This window comes from Bos grunniens, chromosome 16 (genome assembly GCF_055505025.1).
Source record: "Bos grunniens cultivar Pamir isolate PY7600 chromosome 16, Bosgru_T2T1.0, whole genome shotgun sequence".
NCBI classification, from domain to species: Eukaryota; Metazoa; Chordata; class Mammalia; order Artiodactyla; family Bovidae; genus Bos; species Bos grunniens.
Window position 1 is genome coordinate 15,654,013 of NC_141180.1, and position 23,978 is coordinate 15,677,990.

General features: G+C 37.7%; 1 long non-coding RNA gene across 4 annotated transcripts; it reads right to left on the reverse strand.

Annotated features, from left to right (window-relative positions):
• Positions 1-351: 351 nt before the first annotated feature.
• Positions 352-23,117, reverse strand: LOC147356219 (uncharacterized). Of its 4 annotated transcripts, none has more exons than XR_015143146.1 (3): positions 22,856-23,115; positions 21,968-22,155; positions 352-697 (listed from the first exon to the last, which is right to left on the reverse strand). It is a non-coding gene; the product is annotated as an uncharacterized LOC147356219 (long non-coding RNA). The 4 variants fall into 4 exon arrangements; XR_015143148.1 differs by lacking the exon at positions 352-697 and adding an exon at positions 15,959-17,157 and having other exon boundaries at positions 22,856-23,117; XR_015143149.1 differs by lacking the exon at positions 352-697 and adding an exon at positions 17,188-18,276 and having other exon boundaries at positions 22,856-23,117.
• Between the last annotated feature and the right edge of the window lie 861 nt (positions 23,118-23,978).

Below are 23,978 nucleotides of genomic sequence, written 5' to 3' on the forward strand. Positions count from 1 at the left end.
TTATACATACAACCTTGTCCTGGTTTGCCTGGAAACTTTAAAGTTTTTTTGGCACATATTGCCAAAATGCTTTCCAGAAAATCTATACCTTTGCCAGTATTAAGTATTATAATTCTTGAAATATGTATAAAAGTAACAGGTCAGATTGAGTATCTCATTTTAATTTCCATTTATTACTGTAGTGCTGACCATTATAAAATGTTTTTCATAGCTATGTTTACTTTTTATTCTTAAAAGTGTCAGTGTCTTTTGCCAATCTTTCTGTTGAGAAATCACTTTTCTCATTGATTGTATAAATGCTTTACAAATGAAGGCCATTAAATCTTTACATATTAATGAAAATAGTCTTGCTTTTTGGGTTTAGATTGTTTTATGTGCAGAACTTTTACACAATAAAATAACTTCTACACAACAAAATCCATATTCTTTTCTTAATGTTTTTATGTTTAGATTCCTTTCTTAAATGCGGGCAAGATAAATACTATTCATCTAAATTTTATCTTAGTTAAAAAATTTTTTTTTTCATCTTCTACATTTACCTCTTAAATCCCTTTGGAATTTAGTTTAGTTTAGTTTATGGTTTCTAGTAAGGATCATGCACATATTATTGAGAGAAGATTCAAAAAGAAGGCAGTGTTCCAAGCTCGGGAAGTGTTGTTCACTCTCTGTGAGCAAAATTCAGATTGTCGGGTCCCACCTGCAAGGAGGAATCAAACAGCACAAAAAATCAGATGTAACAGCCAAAGTTATACCTATCTGAAAATGCAAATTCATTATGCTATGCTATGCTAAGTCACTTCAGTCGTGTCCGACTCTGTGTGACCCCATAGACGGCAGCCTATCAGGCTCCCCCATCCCTGGGATTCTCCAGGCAAGAACACTGGAGTGGGCTGCCATTTCCTTCTCCCATGCATGAAAGTGAAAAGTGAAAGTGAAGTCGCTCAGTCGTGTCCGACTCTTAGCGACCCCATGGATTGCAGCCTAACAGGCTCCTCTGTCCATGGGATTTTCCAAGCAAGAGTACTGGAGTGGGGTGCCATTGCCTTCAAATGCAAATTGTTTACTAGATAAACTGTTTCAAAACCTAGAACATATGGAAAAAAACAAGAGGGCCCTTGATATTTATTTATTCAATGCAAATTTATTCATCACCTCCATGAACCAGGAACTGTTCTTGATTGGGAAGTGGCTGGAATTACAACTGCTGTGCCTGAAAACATCACACAAAACATCACACCCATATATGCTACGCTATGGAGTAGTACAGCATTGTCAACTCAATATGTTTCATATGTTTGCATGATGCAATTCTTCTAAAATATAGCTAATTCAGAAATGCCTTATTATAGAACATAGCAACGTTATGAGGGAATGCAATGACTGAAATTTCTGGCAAACTCAAAAAATTACTTAAAAAGAGAGAGGAGAAGAAGAATATTTTATTAAGGCTTACCCAAGGATGATACTAGATTTTGGTATTATGGTCACTAGAAAGTGATACTATGTAGTGAGTTGGCAAAGTTGTGTTATACAGTGGCTTGGCAGTAATTTCCCAAATGTAGAAAATATTCTGCAAAACCATCAAATTCCCTTTGGGATTATCCACCCACACTTCTCAGTTGTCGAGGTTCTTTTTTTGGTATCAAATTAGAACACATTATCTTGACCCACTGTGAAACAGCCTTCATTGAATCATGCCTGAGGCCTGTGCCCTTGGCGCTTACTGAGGGATCGCCTTATGAGGTTTCTTGCTGCATGTGTCACAGAAGTAAGGACATTGTCTAACAACTCACTCATCATTCATGTGACATTCCATCCAAAAACTTAAAAATTTCCTCTCTCCCTTCCTCCTTTCCCTCCTCTCTTCTTTCATTTTTCTTTGTTTAAGCTTCTGAATCCAGTTAATTTACATTAAGTTCTAATGACATTAACTATAGAAAGCCAGGCCCGTCTCCTGGTCTGGGCTTCCTATTATTTTTATAATTCCTTAGTTTTAATTTATTTTCACTAATTTCCTATTTGTATTTCTTTTGGTAATAGGTCATTCGTTCTGATTCCATTCTTACAAAATAATATTCTGATAAATGATTACTTCCTAGGTATTTTTAAAAGGTTTTTATATATCTTGATTTTATTTATTTTTACTGGTGTATAGTTGGTTTACAATATTATAGGAGTTTAAGGTGTACAACATAGTGATTCAATTTTTAAAGGCCATACTCCATTTATGGTTATTATAAGTATTGGCTACATTTCCTTGTGGTGTATTCATTTTATGCATAGTAGTTCTGAGGTCTTAGGCGTTTCCTCTCATCTTGCCCTTCCTCCTTTCTCTCTTTCCACTGGTAATAACTATTTTCTTCTCTATATCTGTGAGTCTGTTTCTTTTGTGTTATATTCACTAGTTTGTTTTATGTCTTATATTCCACATCTCCCTATGTGTCCTGATATTAAGAAGAAAAGCAGTGGCAGAAAAATTTTAGCTTGCATGCCAGCTCACAGCAATGGCAATGGTTGCTTGGAGCACTGTGTTAAGAGGGAAAGGAAATAGCTTAATTAGTAATGTCCGCTGTGAGCAATGGTAGGAGAAACCGTTGGCCCTTCTATCAGGTATTTGATATTTATGTCTTAAACAGAATACATGACTATTCGGATAACAAGCAAGCATAAACAAGATAATAAATGGCTTTCTGATTTATAAATCAGTGATTTGTAAGTTTCATTAGCCCACATCCATTCCCCAAAGCATGACCATACCTATGTTAAATGAAAAAAAATTGAGTTCTAAGCTTCATGTAGAAATGGGCTGCTTTTCATAAATCTGACTAGCACTTGGTTCAAGAATAGGTAAAATGGGATTCTTCATCGATCTAAAGAATCTGGCCCCTAATTCTCTCTCCCACTGGCTTTTCAATATATGAAAGTGTGCAATTAGAGATACATTGCTTTAGATTCTAAAAGCTAGCTGTTATTGACTCCTAAACTAAAAGACAAGTAGTCCTATACAGCAGGGGTCCCCAGCCTCTGGGATCTAATGCCTAATGATTTGAGTTAGAGCTGATGTAATAATCATAGCTATAAAGTACACAATAAATGTAATGCACTTGAATCATCCCCAAACCATCCCCCAACCTCTGATCTGTGGACAAATTGTCTTCCACAAAAATTGGTCTCTGGTGCCAAAAAGGCTGGGGACTGCTGCTACAGAAGAGTAACACTTCAGCTTTTACCAGAGAATTAGTTGGTTGATTGGTAGTTAAGAAGAAGCTGGAGAGTGGGGATAAGTGGGATACTAGGAGGGTATGAGAAGCCAGAAGAAGCGGGTGATGGAGGAGCTAGATTTTGCTTATTTCACAGTCTTGCCTGGCTTAGTCCAGCAGCTCACTTGAGATAAACAAAGAGTAAGCTTATAGACACATCATATTAGCCGTAAATAATGAGGAATGAGATAATTCTCTAACAAGGAATTAAAAGGAATATACAGGCAACCCTTAATGATCAAACACAAACTTATATGTGGATGGAGAATTCTTAAATTTCCAGTAGATAATTTGTTATTCAACTTCTCTCAAACCCAACAGACGTATTTCTGAGAGGAGCTGGTTTTTTAATTGGCATAATAGGAAAAAGTGGACAGTACTGCTCATGTATTTATTTATTCACTGCATTCTGTGCATAAATTGCTCTGTGTTCCTTCTGCGCTTACATGGGTCTGGTACAGGGCAATGCTACTCAGGATGCAAAAGTAACGGAAGATACAGCTCCTGCCTCTGACAAGGTTACATCTGGGTTGGGAGATGAGTGATTGGTACATGAAACAACTGGGGGAAAATACTGGGGGATAAAATCAAGTGTTAGGGTCCTCGGTTCAGGTTGCAAGCACTATAGAAATTCAGAAGCAAGAAAGATCACAGGAGAGAAATCAAAGAGTAGTAACTTTGAAAGGGATTGCAAGAAGCCGCTCTTCCTGTCTCAGATGTCAGCAGTAAACTCTGGCTCTTACCACCCTGGAAAGACCGAACTCAACGCTATGTGATATTCCACACCTGCCCTGGACTATTCCAGCACATCAGACTCTCAGAACAGCATACTCACCACCCAGAGAAGAATATCTAGCGTGGACTCTTGAAAGTTCTAAAATAGTTTAAAACGGAAAAAGCAAACAATTTCTATTCATGCTGTGTAAGTTCTTTGTGATGAATTATGAAATTCACTCTTCTAGTCTGTGGATTGAGATTTATACCTGCCATATCCACAGACAAAGACATGTTTATTTTTGTTCAAATTTAGGAAACTGTAGCTACCATTCCATAATCTAAAATGCAGTACATAATTTGAACGTATGAGCCAGCTGTTAGGTAGAAGGTCCCTCAGTGTGAGTTTCACCAATTGTTTCCTCATAATTAGTCATTTTATGTTTCAGAACTCAATTTCTATTTTATGCCTCCAGGCCAGTCTCTTGAGTAGGGGAACTGAGGCAGTCATTTCAGGTCCAAGTTTGAAGGCTTTATGATGAGACACTGTACCTTACCCCTGTTGATTAAGTATCATTGGGATGAAATTTCAAAATCTCTATCGTTAAAAGTATTTCAGAGAGCCTATGAAAGATGCTAATATTATGGACCCTTTCAAATATACTGTCTTGGTTGTACTCCCCTCGACCCTTCACCTTCTCAGGGATGGCTGTGGCCCTATTCCTACATGGTGAAAACAATCTAAGTCCATTTGGAAATCTCACCACTTTTCCTCAGTTCACAAATGAGTTCTGGAGGGTCCTTGAGGTCCTAAGTTGTCAGGGTCTGAGTTGGGGGTTCCACGCTAGAAACTTTTCTCTTCTGGTAGGTATCTACTGACCTGTCACCTCTATGGGTGGTCCTTGAGCCTTGGTTCATAAAGCCACTTTGAAAACTCCTGGTCCTTTCTGGACTGCTGGCTCTTTCTATGACATTCCTACCTCTCTCATACTCAGACAGCAGGAAACTTGGTCAATGAAACTGTATCCCTGACTTCCTAGGCCCCGCTGCTTCCCCAGAGCCCAAATCTTGCAGAGCCTTTCTCTGTATAAATCCCTGACACATGTATGCGTCATCGCTTCTTCCCTCCCCCACCGGCTCCTAACTCCTCAGGCCAGAAAGTGCTTTTCTAACCTGGAGCCAAGGAAGTCTTGCATTTATTCATAATTTTTTAATGTAGACCAGTGGTTCTTAAAGTGTGGTCCCTGGACCGGCGGCATCAATATCACCTAGGAACTTGTTAGCATGCAAAGCATCTTCCCCTCTATCAAGCACTACTTAATCAGAAACTCTTACAGTAAGGTTTACTGATCCTTGTTTTAATAAGCTCTCAAGTTGACTCTGATGCTAGATAAACTTTGAAAAATACTGATCTATTCCATGATTTCTGTTTCTTCCCCAGGTGCATTGGTTCTCAGATTTTAACATACATCAGAATCTCTGGATGGCTCGTTAAAACAGACTGTCGGGTCCACCTGCAAAATTTCTGATTCATTAAGTCTGAAGAGAGTCCTGAGACCTTGCATTTCTAACAAATTTCCAGGTGATGCTGATGCTGCTGGTCTGGAGACCACATTTCAGAGAACCCTTGCTCCATGAAGAAGTTTTAGCTCCATAATTGTCAATTCTTTTCCCAGTCTCTCCCAGTAAGATCCATCTAGTTATTATTGCTAAAATAACCAAATATATTCTCTAGGAATCTACTTATGTGTGGTTATTTCCGATCCAAAACCATCTCTCACAGATTTGACAAGGGCATATGCTAATGTTTTTGAAAGCCAAGAGCTGATGTTAGGCCAGCAGGGCTTAATCTTTTTCATCCCAGATTCCTCTCCAATTCAAGGGCTCCCAGAGCTAGTCCATCTGTAGGACATCCTACAAGATTCAGAAGGAGAAAGAGTCCATTGTTTATCTCATAAGATCTGGCTTACAAACAGCAGATCAGAGTTTGTTTGACTCTTTACCAGAATTCAGATGTTGAGAAAAATATGATTGTTGAGGAATACAGAAGAGTTAGAGAAAATGGGATGAACAAGAAGGTCAGGGGGGCCAGAGGAATGAGCAAATGCTTTGAGAGTCACTGAGGTGAAAGCTTTTTGTCATGATTTGGGGAAGAAGGGATAAAAAATTTAACTTCATGAAATCTTGCAGTTTAATTTTTGGTTTTAATATCCCCAGATTTAAGGAGAATAAAAAGTGGCCACCAACTCCCATGCCTGCTTTGTTGTGTTTAAATTCACTTCCTTGCCTGCAGCATCATCAGGGTCCCCAAAGCCCCCGATCCCATTTATTTTTTACCTGGCCTCCTGAAGCGACACAAAGTTTTTTTTGGCTTAATTACCACAGAACAATTACTTTAAGTCTGCAGGGCACAGCCACACTTCCAGCTAGGCAAGGAGCCATTTCAGAGAACTCTTTATCCTAAATTTGATCTTTCTTTCCTAAAATTCTATTTTGTTAAGTGGCTCACATGATTCCGAAAATACCACCCAAAAAACATACTGAATATTAGTTACCATAATTATTGTGATGGTTCAGCATCATTTATTGATAATGCCAAGGACTGTTATTATTAAGCTAGTCCCAAGGGTTCCCAGAACATAAATAGCACTATTCCACTTGAGGTAAATTTGCAAAGACTTTTTTGTTGAAATAGCACTCCTATTGCCACTATAGTGATAGATATGGATTCCTCTCTTTATACTTATGTTCCAAAGAATGATATTACTTGTGTTTTTTCAGATACTTGCTATGATTTTCTACCTCTATATTTTTACTCTTTCTGGCATTAAACACAGCCCTTTGTTCCTTGTGTCATGCAATAAATATTTATTGAGTTGAATTGAATTAAAATAAACTCTTGAGACTTCCAATTATAGACTGGAATCAAAGCTTCTCTTTCACTCTACTCTGTGAAACCAACAATGCCAACAGCAAAACCAAAACAACAATAGCAACCACAGAAAAGAATATGAAATAAGGAGGAAGCAAAGCTAGGGAACAACAGTCTATGATGAATAGTTGTCAAGTATAGTAATTTGTGTACCAAATACAAGGACACAGCCAAGCATGGGCACATGCCTTGACAGACTTGAGAAGCAAAAGCATTTCCTCAAAGTAGCTGGCCATGCTAAGAACCAAATCAGTTTTTACTTTGTTGTATCAGTAGATTTGGCAGGGTACAGGTGCGGTTGTGGGAGTATCCCAAACCTGGTTTAACACCAGAGAGAGAAAAGAGATGAGGAGCTGAATGATAACCTGAATGGACCTGCCATTTCTACAAGAAAAGGCTGTCAAATTGATGGGGGAGGCAAGTGAACAAACCTGTGACAATCAGTTGAGCTGCTGCTGCTGATAAAGAAGATAATGAGGAACATTTTACATTCACAGGTAGGTATTCTCTTTAGCAAATCCAGACAAGGAAGTAGTTTAAATAATGAATGTAGTCTATTGCAAGTTTTCTGAAGAATGCTTTGTTATGTTTCTAAGTTGATATATTAATAAACATTTAAGTGACATGCTCTGAAAACTATATAGAATATATAATAAGATAAATTGTGTCCAAATCCAAATGCAATGTAGAAATATATCTTTAATAAAAACTTAAATCAGAAAATAATGAGGAATAATAATTACTAAATCACCATTACTTTTTACCATTAGTAAAAACTTACTAATCACCATTAGTAAATTTACTAATGGTAAAATTTACTAATCACCATTAATTACTAATCACCAATAATTACTAAGTCCCCATGTTTCTTAAGAAAGAAACATTGCATACTAGAGACGAGTGAACTTTTTACTTCCCCCGAAAGTGGCTCCAGAACATTAGACTTTGAGAACATGCAGTGTAGATGTACATGGCAGGAGTGTGTGAGAAAGCCCTAAGCCCAAGCTGCCTTCTGTCTCTACTCAGTTCATGAACCCTTCCTGCACAACCTTTTGTAAATAATTGATCCACGAGGAACTGGTCTCATTCAAAGTTGAGTAATAATCAAAAAGCAGTCACATAGAAAAAAAGTACACGGAAAACAAAAATCAGGTAAATGATATTCACCAGATAGAGACTTGTACTGCAGAATGTTTCCCCCGATCACAATTAATTAAAAAATGTGGCCCCTAGAAATAAGAAACTAAAGAGGAGATAAAAGTATTCCAATATGTGGTGAAAGGAGGTGAAGAGTGAGTAGTCAAAGCTTTCGGAAAGATGAAAGAGTAAAATAAAACATTATAGCCTCAGAAGCCTCAAGAGACTCAGCAAAATCAATGAGAGAAAAGAAGACAGGAGAGAGACAAATGTAAAAAAATAAAAATAAAAAATAGACTAAGACAAGAAGGAACATACAGAAGATAATGGAAAACTATCCTTGAAAAGAATAGGTTAAATAGGAAAAGGTGCAAAAGGTATAATAGAAAAAGGTTTGGAGGATAATGAAGACTTGAATCTCCTGACTCACTATCTTCAGGACTTTGCTCAAATTTCACTTTATCAGTAAGATTTTCCCTGATGTTCATATTTAAAATACCCACCTGGATTCTGTCTCCCTTCTCTACTTTATTTTCCTCCAGGCAATACCAGAAATTTGCACTGAATGGAATTATCAGTATCTTAGACATCACAGGAAAAAGATATAAGTTCAGATAAAATGCATAAAGCGAAAAAATCTGAGGACAACTTGAGCAAAACACCACTATAATGAGACAGTTCCAAGCAGTCTAAAATATATGTGGTTGGAATCCTAGAATGAGGCAGGAGACCAAAAAAAAAAAAAAAAAATTTTGAGGTCGTAATGGCTGGAAAATGTCTAAATTTGATAAATACTCTAAACTTGAAAATACAAGAAGCTCAAGGATCCACAGATGAAATACAAAGAAAGTGACACCTGGATACATCACAATCAAATTGTTGAAAAGTATTAGTGATAAGTAGAAAATTAATTGTAAAGGCAGGCAAGGGCTAGGTGGAGAGGGGATCACAATATAGAGAGAAGAGCAAAGATAAGGAAGACAGCAGACTTCTATCAGAGCCAGAGCAGAGCAAAGTGATATCTTCAAAGTTTCCAAAGAGAAGTGTCAACCAAGAATTCTATAAACTACAAACATCTCTTTCAAATATGAAAGTTAAATTTAAACTTTCAAATATGAAAGTTAAAGTCAGTTTTTATTTTCGATTACAATTCTTTTTCACAGATTTTTAAAAGGTGAATAAAAGCTGAGAATGTTTATTTCCAGCAGGCTTATGCTACAAATAATGTTGAAAGAAGTTCTTCAGATAGAAGAATATGATACTGGAAGAAATTTGGATCTACACAAATGAATAAAGAGCACTGAAGATGGGAAATATATGGTTAAACAAAGATACATTTTTTTTTCACTTTTAAAATCTCTTTAGAAGATAATTGACTCTTTAAAGAAAATAAGCATGTATGTAGAGGTTTGTAACATGCAGAACTAAAATATATGACAATAATGTGTTTGAGGGGAGAAGAAGTAGGAGTACACTGTTGTAAGGTCCTCAAAATATGTAGGAAGTGTTAGAAAATTATTTGAAGGTAGATGACAATAAGATAAAGGTATATGCTATGAACTGTAGGGCAATTGCCACAAAAAAAAGGTATATCAATAAGTCAGTCTCATTGATAAAATAGAATACTAATTTTTTTTTTTAACTTTAAAAAGTAGAAAACGGAGAAAAAAGAAGCAAAGGATAGATGGGACAGATAGAAAACAAATAGCAAAAGGATATATTTAAACCCAGCCATGTTACTAATTGCAGTCTATGTAAAGGACATAGAGATTTCTATAAGAAGTCCACATTATATATAGTTAGAAATAGGATAAAAATAGGAAAGCTAAAAATACTGATTTGAAGAATGCTAGAGTAAGAATTCGGAGAAGGCAATGGCAACCCACTCCAGTAGTCTTGCCTGGAAAATCCCATGGATGGAGGGGCCTGGTAGGCTGCAGTCCATGGGGTCGCTAGGAGTCGGATACTACTGAGCGACTTCACTTTCACTTTTCACTTTCATGCATTGGAGAAGGCAATGGCAACCCACTCCAGTGTTCTTGCCTGGAGAATCCCAGGGATGGGGGAGCCTGGTGGGCTGCCATCTATGGGGTCGCACAGAGTCGGATACGACTGAAGCAACTTAGCAGCAGCAGCAGCAGCAGAGTAAGGGTTGGACACTACTGAGTGACTTCACTTTCACTTTTCACTTTCATGCATTGGAGAAGGAAATGGCAACCCACTCCAGTGTTCTTGCCTGGAGAATCCCAGGGACGGGGGAGCCTGGCGGGCTGCCGTCTACGGGGTTGCACAGAGTCGGACACGACTGAAGCGACTTGGCAGCAGCAGCAGCAGCAGAGTGATTATATTAACATCAGACAAGAGAGATTTCACAAGGGATGTAACTAGCAGTTAATCATAGTTTTAAACGTGTTTTGTGCTTTGGTTAATTCTCGAGTTTCAAATGACTGTTCTTGACAACTTTAAGTTTTATCATTGCTTCAGAGGGCATGTCTTCTGAGCTCCTCATTCAGGCCTTCTGAAAATTCCACACCTCCCTCCCCCCACCCCTGGAGTGCTATAGGAATGATTATTGAATTTATTAAATGCCTTTTTAGCATCTTTGATATGATCAAAATTTTCCCTTTTTGCTCCAACAAATTATTCTGATAGACTTCCTATGTGCATTCCTTGAATAAATCCTATTCATGTTGGTTTATCTTTAGTTATCCAGCTAGATTCTATTTGCTTTTTAAAAAGTTTTTTTTTTTTTTTTTGCAATTGTACACATAAGTGAGATTACAGTCATTTATTTCTTATTCACAGAGTTTTGGTATAAAAGTTGTTCAGGCTTTGTAAAATGAATCAGGAACTTCTGTATCTTTTTCTATGGCTTAGAATCATTTAAATTTCGTAGGAACCAGCTGTTCTTTAAAGGTTAGATAGATTTCAGCTATGAAACCAGTAGGTAACATTTTCAGCGGAAAATCTTTTTGACCTTTCCATTGTCTTCTCTGGTAATGGGTCTATTCAAAAATTTTCATGTCTTCTTCTTGAGTTAATTTTGGCCATTTATATTTATCTGAGAAATTATCCATGTCCTCTAGATTTGCAAATTTGTTGCCATTGAGTTTCATGTAATTGTCTTATACATTTTAAAACACTCTTTTACATTGTAATTTATGTCTTTTCATCCCCAGTTTTTTATATTTTTGCTTTCTCTTATTTTCTTAATCAAGTTTGTAGTAGGTTATGTATTTTATTGGTTCTTTTGAAATACCAGCAGTTGGATTCATTAAGCATTCTACTAACTTTTCTCATTTTGTTAGATTCAGTTTTTATCTCTATAAATTCTCTTTTCTTAAATTGCAAAAAAAAAAAGTTTCCTAATATTTTAAAATTTCCTATACAGGCATAGGCAACAAATTTCTTCTTTTTTATCTTTCTTAATTAAAATAATAAAGGCATTATGACCATATATTATTATTTTTTAACTCCAAGGACATCTTTGTGTACTGTAAGTTTATGTATGAAGTGTTTTCCTTTTCCATTGCTTTTTATAGAGTTTATCATGTTAGTTTTGAGATCTCCTTGATCTAATGGCTATTTAGAAGTATGTATTTTTACTTTCCAAGTAGTTAATATTTTCTACTTTGGGTCAACATTTTATTATTTATTCTTACTTTTATTAGGTTATTAATAATCTTTATTTGTACTGTTTTCTTTTTGGACATGTATATTAATGGTTTCTATAAATATCTGATGGTATGTGAAGACTGCATATTTTCCACTAGAGGTTTCCAAAACTATTCTAAAGATTTATTAAATTGAATTTGTTGATATACTACTCAATCTCTCCTTTTCTTTATGTTTAAGTATCAGATTCTCCGATTCTGAAGTGACCTGACTTCTCCCTCTCTGATTGCGTTTTAAGTACATTCTAGGAGGTTTGCTCTGTGTATTAAGCTCTTATTTTATTAGGTGAAGAAAGCATGTAGCGATTATAACTTCATAAATACTGTGCTTTTTAATAATCACATTATGTTCATCTGTACCTGTATCATTGTGTTAGATTTATCAGTACTTTTAACCTTACTTTCCTCTTTGCCTAATTTTAATATTACCACTCCTTTTGTTTGTTTGCATGTATTAGTTTTGTAACCATCAATGTCTTTATTTTTTTAGGGGGGAGCAAATAGTTTATTTAGCAAAACAGAAATACAATTAGATTTCACCAAGTTTACAGTTATTCAGCCTTCTTTGTTGAGCTCTCCAAGTGGGTAGCCATTCCCTTCTCCAGGGCATCTTCCCAACCTAGGGATGGAACCCAGGTCTCCTGCATTGCGGATGGATTCTTTACCAACTCAGCCACTAGGGAACCTCCTTGAAAGACCTAAGATTCATTCTAATAACATATTTTAAATTTGCCCTAAAAGGCTCAATAAATAGAGATTAAAACTACTTGTTTTCTGTGAAATCTCTAGAAAAATGGTACATCTATTTGCAGGTCAAGAATAAAAATGCAGATGTGGAAAATCGACCCAAGGACCCTGGTGGGGAAGAGAGAAAGGTGGGAGTAATCGGGAGATAGGATTGACATAACGCATACTATCATGCATAACATGGCTAATGGGAACCTGCTGTGTAGCACAGGGAGCCCAGCCTGGTGCCCTGGGATGACCTGTGTGCTCAGTTGCGTCCAGCTCTTTGTAGCCTTATGGACTGTAGCTCGTCAGGCTCCTCTGTCCATATGATTTTCCAGGCAAGGTTACTGGAGTGGTTTGCCATTTCCTCCTCCAGGGGATCTTCCTGACCCAGGGATTGAACCTGCCCCTCCTGCATCTCCTGCATTGCAGGTGAATTCTTTACCTCTGAGCCACCTAGGAAGCCCCTGTGATGACCAAACGGGTGGAAAGGATTAGGGGTGGGAAGGATTAGAGGGAGGGGACAATGCATATATATAGCTGGTTCACCCTGCTGTACAGCAGAGACTAACACAACATTGCAATTACACTCCGATAAATAGAGTACTTTAAAATATACCATTTTCTTAAAAAGCAAAGACAAGAACTTTCTATTTTTCCATTAACTAATTTCTTATCTAATTATTCAGTTAAGGGTGGTTAATTAAAAATAAAAGTTAGCTTAATTATAAAACTTTTGCTTTCTTCTAGATAAAGTTATGTTTAGGGTTGACCACCATGACAAATTTTTTACTTATATACTCACATTAAATTCTAGCAAGCACTCTTTTTATGGAGTGTAATTTTAAGTATGTTATACACATAGAAAAGTGCATAAATCATAACTGCATATAGTTCACAGAATTTTTACCAAGTGAACATGTCTGTGACTACTACCCAGATCAAGATACAGAACAATATCAGCCCCTCAGAACCCTCCCAGAAGCTGCTCCCAGTCCCTGACCCCCCAAACTTAATCACTGTTATGACCCCCATGAACATAATTTAGTTTTGCCTATTTTGAATTTTATATAAAAGATGTTATACAGTGTGTGCGTGTGTGCTAAGTTGCTTCAGTCACATCTGATTCTTTGCGACCCTGCGGACTGTAGCCCTCCAGGCTCCTTTGTCCATGGGATTCCCCAGGCAAGAATTACCTGAAGTGGGTTGCCATTCCCTTTTCCAAGGGATCCTCCCGACCCAGGAATTGAACCTGTGTCTCTTATGTCTCCTGCACTGGCAGGTGGCTTCTTTACCAACAGCGCCACCCGAGAAGCCCAATGTCATACGGTATACCCCCACTTGGTGTGTCATTTCTTTTGCCAAAGTTATGTTTGTGCATTTTGTCCATGTTCTTGTGTGTGGTAGTAGATTATATTTTTATTGCTGCATAGTATTCCATGCTATAAACATACCAATGTTTCTTTATCTAGCTTATCACTGATGAACATTTAAGTTATTTTCACTTTTGGGAATTACAAATTATATTACTATAACATTTTTTGTACATATATTTTTGTGTACTTTTGTTTGATCCATAATTTTTGTTCCTAGATATATACTTCACAAAGATTCATAGAGCTATACACATCTATGAGTTCTAATTCTTTGTATGTATGTTACAGTTCAGTAACATATTTACTTAATAAAAGATAAAAGAGAATACAAATAAGAATCAAAATTAAAAAGAAATAAGGTCAGTCTCAAGAAAGATTTTAAAAAATAATAAAAGAATATTATAGCATTTGAAAATCTATATATAACAGAGAAACACCAATAAATTATAAGATGTCAAAACTGACACAAAGCAATATAGATAGCTTAGATACATCAGTTAAATACCAAGAGTACTTAAATATATGTTATTGCTAGCTGAAAGGGTGTCTAAAATGCAAATCATCCCCTCAGATCTCAAGTACAGATGGTTGTTTACATTGGTGTTACTAACATTTCAAGGAAGGATCAATTTCTGTTTTATAAAAGTACTTATAGAACATAGAAAATGAGTTGCCCAGGTTATTCTGTGAGGCCAGTGTAATGTCTTCAGAAGGAGATAGGAATAACACAAAAAAATACACAATAGAAAATGATAAGTCTATTTCACTTATGATCATAAACACCAAACTATGTAAAAATTAATTATCCCTTTTAACCCTGGAATGAAGGGATGATTTAACAGGAGAAAAGTTTATCAACATAATTCACCAATGAGTAGACTAACATAAAACATTTATATTTATTAAAATATTATTAATCTCAATTGATGTAGAAACATTATATGATAAAACATAAATAAGTCAATATCTATTTATAAGTCTATCAGGAAACAAGGAACGGCAGGGACTCACTTTAACTGAAAACTCACAACAGAAACTATACTTATGGAAAAACTGAAGATGCAGTTCCTTTCTAATTGGGAACAAGAAAAAAATACTATCATTTCTACTATGTAACATAAATTGGAAGTCTTTTTCAAGCAATAAGAGATGGGGAAAAAGAGCTGTAAGTATAGGAAGGAAAAAACAAAAAGTCCTATTACCTGCCCATTGGTAGTGATAAATGACTTCCTAAAAAAAAATCAGAAGCATAAATCATAAAAAAAAAAAACTGAATTCAATTTTGTCAAGGTAAAAATTGCTGTTCAACAAGCTACAACATTGATAAAGTTAACAGACAGATGATAATTTGGGAGAAAATATTTTCATTGTCTAACATGAGTCAAGCAACTATATCGAGTACTAGAAGGGAGCTTTTGCAAAAATCAGCAAGTGGAATAATCATCGTGGAAAAAATAGGCAAATGCCATGAACAGGTAATTTCCAGAAGGGGAGACCTTAAGTGCTCCGACAAATAAAAGATGCTCAAAGTCATTAGCTATCATTAACTTTCTACCATTTGAGTGAGGAAATTCAGAAAGCAGGATGTGCCTGTATCAGCAGGACGCTGTGACTGGAAAACAGTGAAGGGAAAGACAACAGCAGGTGAAGGAGGTTGGCACTGAAGTCCATGTCAGAATTTTTCAGCTGTGCTAAGTAGGAATCAATCAGTTTAGTCGCTCAGTCGAGTCCTACTCTTTGTGACCTCATGAACTGCAGCACGCCAGGCCTCCCTGTTCATCACCAGTTCCCAGAGTTTACTCAAACTCATGTCCATTGAGTCAATGATGCCATCCAACCATCTCATCCTCTGTCGTCCCCTTCTCCTCCTGCCTTCAATCTTTCCCAGCATCAGGGTCTTTTCCAGTGAGTCAGCTCTTTGCATCAGGTGGCCAAAGTATTGGAGTTTCAGCTTTAGCATCAGTCCTTCCAATGAATATTCAGGACTGATTTCCTTTAGGATGGATTGGTTGGATCTCCTTGAAGTCCAAGGGACTCTCAAGCATCTTCTCCAATACCACAGTTCAAAAGCATCAATTCTTTGGTACTCAGCTTTCTTCACAGTCCAACTCTCACATCCATACATGACCACTGGAAAAACCATAGCTTTGACTAGACGGATCTTTGTTGCAAAGTAATGTCTCTGCTTTTTAATATGTTGTCTAGGTTGGTCATAACTTTTTCTTCCAAGGAGTAAGTGTCTTTTAATTTCATGGCTGCAGTCACCATCTGCAGTAGTTTTGGAGCCCAACAAAATAAAGTCTATCACTGTTTCCCCATCTATTTGCTGTGAAGTGATGGGACAAGATGCCTTGATCTTAGTTTTCTGAATGTTGAGTTTTAGGCCAACTTTTTCACTGCCCTCTTTCACTTTCATTAAGAGGCTCTTTAGTTTTTCTTATCTTTCTGCCATAAGGGTCATCTGCATATCTGAGGTTATTGATATTTCTCCCGACAATCTTGATTCCAGCTTGTACTTCATCTAGTCCAACATTTCTCATGATGTACTCTGCATGTAAGTCAAATAAGCAGGGTGACAATATGCAGCTTTGACGTACTCCTTTCCCGATTTGGAACCAGTCTGTTGTTCCATGTCCATTTCTAACTGTTGCTTCTTGACCTGCATACAGATTTCTTCAGTTCAGTTCAGTCACTCAGTTGTGTTCGACTCTTTGAAACCCCATGAATCGCAGCACACCAGGCTTCCCTGTCCATGGCCAACACCCGGAGTTCACTCAGACTCATGTCCATCAAGTCAGTGATGCCATCCAGCCATCTCATCCTCTGTCATCCCCTTCTCCTCCTGCCCCCAATCCCTCCCAGCATCAGAGTCTTTTCCAATGAGTCAACTCTTCGCATGAGGTGGCCAAAGTACTGGAGTTTCAACTTTAGCATCATTTCTTCCAAAGAAATCCCAGGGCTGATCTCCTTCAGAATGGACTGGTTGGATCTCCTTGCAGTCCAAGGGACTCTCAAGAGTCTTCTCCAACACCACAGTGCAAAAGCATCAATTCTTCAGCGCTCAGCCTTCTTCACAGTCCAACTCTCACATCCATACATGACCACTGGAAAAACCATAACCTTGACTAGACAGATTTCTTAGGAGGCAGGTAAGGTGGTCTGGCATTCCCGTCTCTTTAAGCATTTCCACAATTTGTTGTGATCCGCACAGTCAAAGGCTTTGGTGTAGTCAGTAAAGCAGAAGTAGATGTTTTTCTGGAACTCTCTTGCTTTTTCGATGATCCAACATATGTTGGCAATTTGATCTCTGGTTCCTCTGCCTTTTCTAAATCCAGCTTAAATATGAATAGCTTTCAGTTAAATATGAATATTTATTTCAGGTAAATATGAATAGCTTTCAGTTAGTGGCTCTTAGGGGCTTTTATTCTGGGAGGGATGTGACCTGGCATTACTAATAGTATTGGCAGATCATTTAAGCATTAGCATTCAAGATTGTTTTTTTCAGACTGTAGATAGAGTCTGAGATGTTGTAAAGATACACACACACACACAAAACCAAACAAACAAATGTAAAACTTTGATTCTATGAGAATGTGCTCAGAAATTAAAAGAAGTGGAAGCATTTTTAGCTGAATGGCATTAGGATAGTCCTGATGATTCTTGAGTCTGCAATATTGTCAAGGGTTTCTCTGCCAGTCTGGGCATAGTTCTTTTCTGTACATTGACTTATCTTGAGTAGTAAGCGATTGGAGCCTAGGGACAGCTGGCATTTTGTAGTGAAGCCCATAGAGGGATGCCTCAGTGCTTTATATTTATCAGACTACATTAACACAGATGCTGAAGCCACATGTTGCCTAGTATTTCAGAAAATAATCTTCATTCTGTTGTATTCAATGGCATCTCTGTATCTAGTAGATGATGCAGTGTCCCAGAAAAGGCTACCTTTCTTAGAAGAATTATGTAAATATCTAGTTACTGAGCAAAAGTTTGAGGGTGTTTAATTCTGGGGTTTGGAGTTCTATGGATCGCCTATTGTTGTTTAATTGCCAAGTTGTATCCGACTACTTATGACCCCAAAGACAGCAGCCCTGCCAGGCTCCTCTGTCCATGGGATTCTCCAAGCAAGAATACTGGAATGGGTTGCCATTTCCTTCTCCAGGGGATCTTCCCAGCTCAGGGATTGAGCCCGTGTCTCCTGAAGCGGTAGGCAGATTCCTTACCACTGTACCACGTGGGAAGCCCATGGATCACCTATACCTCACCGTGAATACAGTGAAGAACCTCCAGCAGCCCAGCTGTGAAAGATGAGGAGGGGATCCTGGTGGTTCTGATTTCACATTTCTCTTTAATTATAAACTTGCTGTAACAAGTGATGATGGGCCTCCATAATTCTTTCAGCCAAATGTTCATTTTAAGCCCCTGAGTGGGACAATTATAGAATCACATCTGGAATCCTGGAGAGAGAAGTTTGCATGAAGCACAGAAAAACCTCTGCAGCAACAGAAATGGGAATAATCCCTTTGATCAGTTTTCCACTTAACTGCTGCACCACAAACTAACCCAAAACTAAGTGTTTAACTTTGAGCTTCTACATTAAATCTCATGATTTTGTGAGTCAGGAATGCAGGGAGAGCTCAGCTCGGCAATTCTACTACACCATATGGTGTCATGTGGGGTCATTCAATAGTACTCGAGCAGGGGTCGTCTGGCCTGGAGGGTCTAAGGCATTTTCACTCTCATCTTGGTGTCTTCTGGAAAATGGCAGGAAGCTGGGCTCTGTTGGATTCCTCTTCCCCTCTCTGAAGTCTCAGGGCTTCTTCCTGTGGTCTCTCAAGCAGTGTACTTAAGCCTCTTGTAAGGCATCCCAGGACTCCAAGAGACCAATGGAGAAGTTGCCAGCCTCTCAAAGAATATCCCAGAACTGGAGTAATGCCATTTCTGCTTTACTATATTGGTCAAGGTGCTCACAGGCCAGCCCAAAACCACAGGTGGAAAGGGAATTAGACTCCACCTCCTAGCGGGAGGAGTGTCAAGGAATTTTAACCCACACAATAGGGGACAATTATTTGTGCTGTTACAGTACCCAAATAGCACTGATGGGCAGTGCTTTCTATTGGTGAGAACATAGACTCTACAGTTGAACTGCCTGGGTTCAAATCCAAGCCTTACGATTTCAGCTATGTGACTTTATAAGTTTAAAAAAATCAGATTTATTGAGATATAATTCATATGCAGTGACATGTATTCACTTTAAGTGTGAATTTCTATAAATTTTGTCAAATTTATATACCTGTATAAACTACCAATACTATCAAGATAAAGAGCATTTCCATCACCCTAAAATGCTTCCTTGTACTACTTTTCAGCTAACCTGAAACCTCTAATCCAAGCAATCCCTGACCTACTTTCTATCACTATAGATTAGATTTGTCTCTTCTAGAGATTTATGTAAATGGAATCATATAGTATGTACTCTTGTATCTAACTTCTTTCACTTGGCATGGTTTTGAGAGTCATGCATTTTTTTTTCCGCACATTTTGCTATTCCTTTTCATTTTCCAGATGTATTCCTTTACATAGATATACCAGAATTTGTTCATTCATCTATTGACGCACTTATGAGTTATTTCCAATTTAGGCTATTGTGAAAAAAACTGCTAGGAACTTTTGTGTATAAGTATTTGTGTAGACATATGTTTTTACTTCTCTTCAGCAAATTCCTGTGAGTGGGAATGCTGGGTGTCACTAAATATAGGCTTACCTTAAATTGTGAAGATGTTTTCATAGTGATTTTTATCATACTGCACCCCATACCAATATGAGAGTAGCAGTTTCTCAATAACCTTATCAACACTTAATATTGTCTTTAACCATCCAAATGCATACGTATGTGGGTACCGCATTATTATTTTAATGTGCATTTCCCTATGAGCAGTGATGCTGAGGAGCTTTTTATATGCCACTAACACTTTAATCTTTTGTAAAGAGTCTATTCAAGTTTTGGGGACATGTTTTTTAATTCTTTACATGCTTCAGTCTGCTCATCAGAAAAATAATTGAAAAAAAAGAAAATGGGATAATTATACATACTACATGGCATCTTTATGAGGATTAAATAAACTAATATATGTAAAAGCAGCTAAACAAATCCTGGAATGTAGTATATTAATTTATTACTGTAACTATAACAAATTACCAGAAACTTAAACATATAAACCATAAAATTTATTATCTTACAGTTCTGTAGGACAAATATTTGACACAGGTCTCACTGGGTTAAAACTAAATTGCTGTTGAGGCTGTGTTCTTTTCTGGAGACTCTGGGTAGAGGGTATTTTTCTAGCTTTTAAAGGACATTCACATTTCCTGGCTTGTGGGTCCCCTTCCTCTGCCTTCAAAGCCAAAACAATGATCTCTCTGTGACTTTCTTTTGCTGTCAGGTCTCTCTTTGACACTCTCCTCTTTTGTATCCTCCTCTTCCACTTTTAAGGAATCCTGTGATTACATTGGGCCCACCCAAATAACCAGAAATAATCTTCCTAGATGATTATATGATTATCAAGCTTAATTCCATCTGCAATCTTAATTCTTCTCCATGTATCATAACATATTCACACCTTCCAGGGATTAAGACACGAGCATCTTTGAAGGCTGTTAGTCTGCCTACCACACATAGAAAATTAGCCTTTCTTTGTATTATTATTACTAAGACTTGAGTTAAAGAGTTAAAGACTTGCAGAGTTAAAAGGCTTGCGTTCAAATCCTGGTTCGTCACAGCCATGTGGTATTGGGCAAGTTAATTTCCTTTTTGAATTTCCATTTGCTTAGCTACAGAATTACTGACAATCCCATGACCCACCTTTACAGAATTTTTGTGAGGAATGCATAAGACAGGTAAGTAAAAGAGCTATATATCCCACCTGAAGAAACACACCTGATTTCCAGCTAAAATGGTGAATTAAATGTATAAAGTTATCTAACCTCGCTAGAGAAACTCCACTAAAGTAAAAGAATAAAAATGTGAGCAAAAAAAAAAAAAAAAGCCAGCAAATTGCTGGTAGTAGAGGTTAAAGGAAACAGTGAAGTGATGACTAAGTTCTAGCAGAGGGAATGTCACTGAGAAATACACTCCGTTGCCTGGCAGACCTCCAGGAAGGGGAAGGCTGAGAGGCACCAGGGGCTGGGGAAGGTGGGGACAGAGCCCTAGGCTGGAATTAGGGACTGGGGGAAAGCCTGTTAAACTCCTGGCCCTGCTCTCGCCTGGGAGCAGCCAGATGGCTACAGGAGGCCAGCAGTTCATTATTTGGAGAAACTGAACCAAAAAAGGTGCACAGTGGAGGGCAAAGGAAATAATTCATGTGGAATTCTGCAGGTTTAGCAAGTAGATACATTACCCCACTCCTTCCACATACAGGGACAGAAACCAGGTTGGAACTGAAAGAATTTTCCCCAGCAGAAACCAAGTGCTCCTAGAGAAAAGACTTAAACAGATGAGCTTCCCTAATAAAAGTTTCACCTGGCCTTCTACTCTGCCATGATATCAACTGCCAGCCAACTTTTTAGTGCCTCACTCCTGAACGTGATGAGTCAGTTCAGGATCACAGACATTTGAAGAAAGTCTTCAATATAAAGGACAGAGAAGAAATCAAATAAATAGGAAGGAAAAAAAAAAAACTTGAATGAAAATGGCAAAGCAGGGGCAGAACAGAATGTAAAATAGTTATAGTGTACATTCTCAGAGAAGAAAGATACTGCATTGATTAGGAAGAACACTGTACTGTAAAAACACAAAATCAGAGAATAATAAAGAGCTCTTGGATATTAAATATACAATTACTGAAAACAGAGCTAAATACTCATCCACTATAGTTGGAAGTCAATAGATAATATCAAAATGTATAGATCAATAGGTGCAGTGCACAATAAGCATGTTATTTGGAAATGTGTAGCAAATATCCAAATAATTAGTTACCCCCAAACCAAATAGTTTTAACTGGAAGGCTCTGGACTGAAGAACTAGAAGTTAGAAATCAGTGGGGCGTGGATCTGGAAACTTATTCCACTTTGATTTAAATGTTAATTTAGTTCCCTTTGTCTTTCTTGAAAAAAAATATTGTAGTAAAATATATGTAGGATAAAACTTACCATTAAAGACATTCAGTTTGTTCACAAGGTTGTGTAACCCTCACCACTATTTCAGTCTCTGAATATTTTCTTTGATCCAAAGGAAATCTTCTGTCTATTAAAAAGTCACCCCATCTCCTCTCCTTCCATTGCCTGGCAACCATCGATCTGCTTTCTGTCTTCAGGAATTTGTTGATTCTGGATATTTCCTATAAATGGAATTGAATAATATATGGCCTTTAGAAAGTGTCTTCTTTCATTTAGCATATTTTTAAAGTCCACCCACCCTGTGGCAAGTCCTGGTACTTCACTTCTTCCTGTGACTGAATAATATTCCATTGGTGAATAGACCACATTTTGTTTTTCCACTCATCAGTTGATGAACATTTGACTTGTTTCTACCTTTTAGCTGTTGTGAATAGCCCTGCTATAAACATCTGTGTGAAGTTTTTGTTGACTACCTGTTTTCAGTTGTTTGGGGCGTGTACCCAGGAGTACAATTCCTGAGTCATGGGCAATTCCATTTTTAACAATGCAAACCCACCAAACTGTTTTCCACAGTGGTTACACCATTTTATATTTCCACCAACAGTGTGCAAATGTTCCAATATCTCCACATTCTCATCCACACTTGTCCATTTGTCTTTTGAGGAAACTAAAAGTTTACGGAGTTCTCAGTAGAACTAAAAACAATGTATAGGTAGCACTGTGATAGATCAACAGTATTAAAATAAAACCACAGGTGATATCGTTAATAATAGACACAAGGATTAGAGAAAAGTTTGGGGATTGTTAGAGCCTTACCAGGTATATTCATTTCCTTGCTGCTGTAACAAACTACTACAAACTTAAAGGCTTCACCCAACAGAAAATTGTTCTCTGGAGGTCAGAGTACAGAATGGGTCCTACCTTGCTAAAGTCAGGATGTTGATAAGGCTACATTCCATTCTGGAGGCTCTGGGGAGAATCTGCTTTCTTGTCTTTACTTCTTTCTCTCCTTCAGCTTCTAGAGATTGTCAGCATTCCTAGACTCTTCTCTGTATTCAAAGCTAGCAGGGTAGCATTTCCCCTCCTCTCTGACCCTCTCCATTTTTACATCTCCTTCCTCTGACTGATCCTCCTGCTTCTCTCTTACAAGGACGCTGTGATTACATTGGGCTCACGTGGGTCATCCAAGATCATTTCCCCATCCCCAAATGCTAAACTTAATCCCAGCTGCAAAACCCTTTTGGCATGTAAATTAAGGTGTTCACAGGTTCTGGGGGTTGGGATGTGGATGTTTTTAGAAGGCTATTATTCAGCCTGTCACACCAGGGTAACCATTGTAAACGAAAGTCTCATATGGAGAAGCAGTCAGAAAGGGCCTTGTCAAGTAGAAAGTGGGAAAGTGATCTGGAGAATTTCTAAACCTCCCAAGCTTAGTTGTCTAAGCTAAGTTTAGTTTGGTAAAAGGAAAAACATGTATCTACTGTACATTTGTGCAGCTTCAAAAAATGTCAGTTTCTCTATTTAGAGCACTGCTTTCTTTAAAAAAAAAAAAAGTCTCTTTTTGGGGGTGCTGTGCTACTTGGCAGGCAAGATCTTAGTTCCCTGACCAAGGATGGAACTTGTATTCCCTACATTGGAAGTCTGGAGTCAACCACCAGACCACCAGGAAAATCCCCAGAGCACCACTCTAGGAATTCCAGTGCCATCATTTTTAAATCAATAAGACCAGTATTCACAAGGGCACCATGAAAGGAGAATCAGGGTTCCCTAAGACTCCTGAGTTATGGCAAAGAACTAGATGATTCGGGATGCTGGAAGCCCTTTTGGAGATTTGTAGAAGAACTATATTGTGTTTCCTTTGCTCAACACTTTTTTTTTTAAATTAATTAATTTATTTTAATTGGAGGCTAATTACTTTACAATATTGTAGTGGTTTTAGCCATACATTTACATGAATCAGCCATGGGTGTACATGTGTTCCCCATCTTGAACTCCCCTCCCACCTCCCTCCCCATCCCATCCCTCAGGGTCATCCTGGTGCACC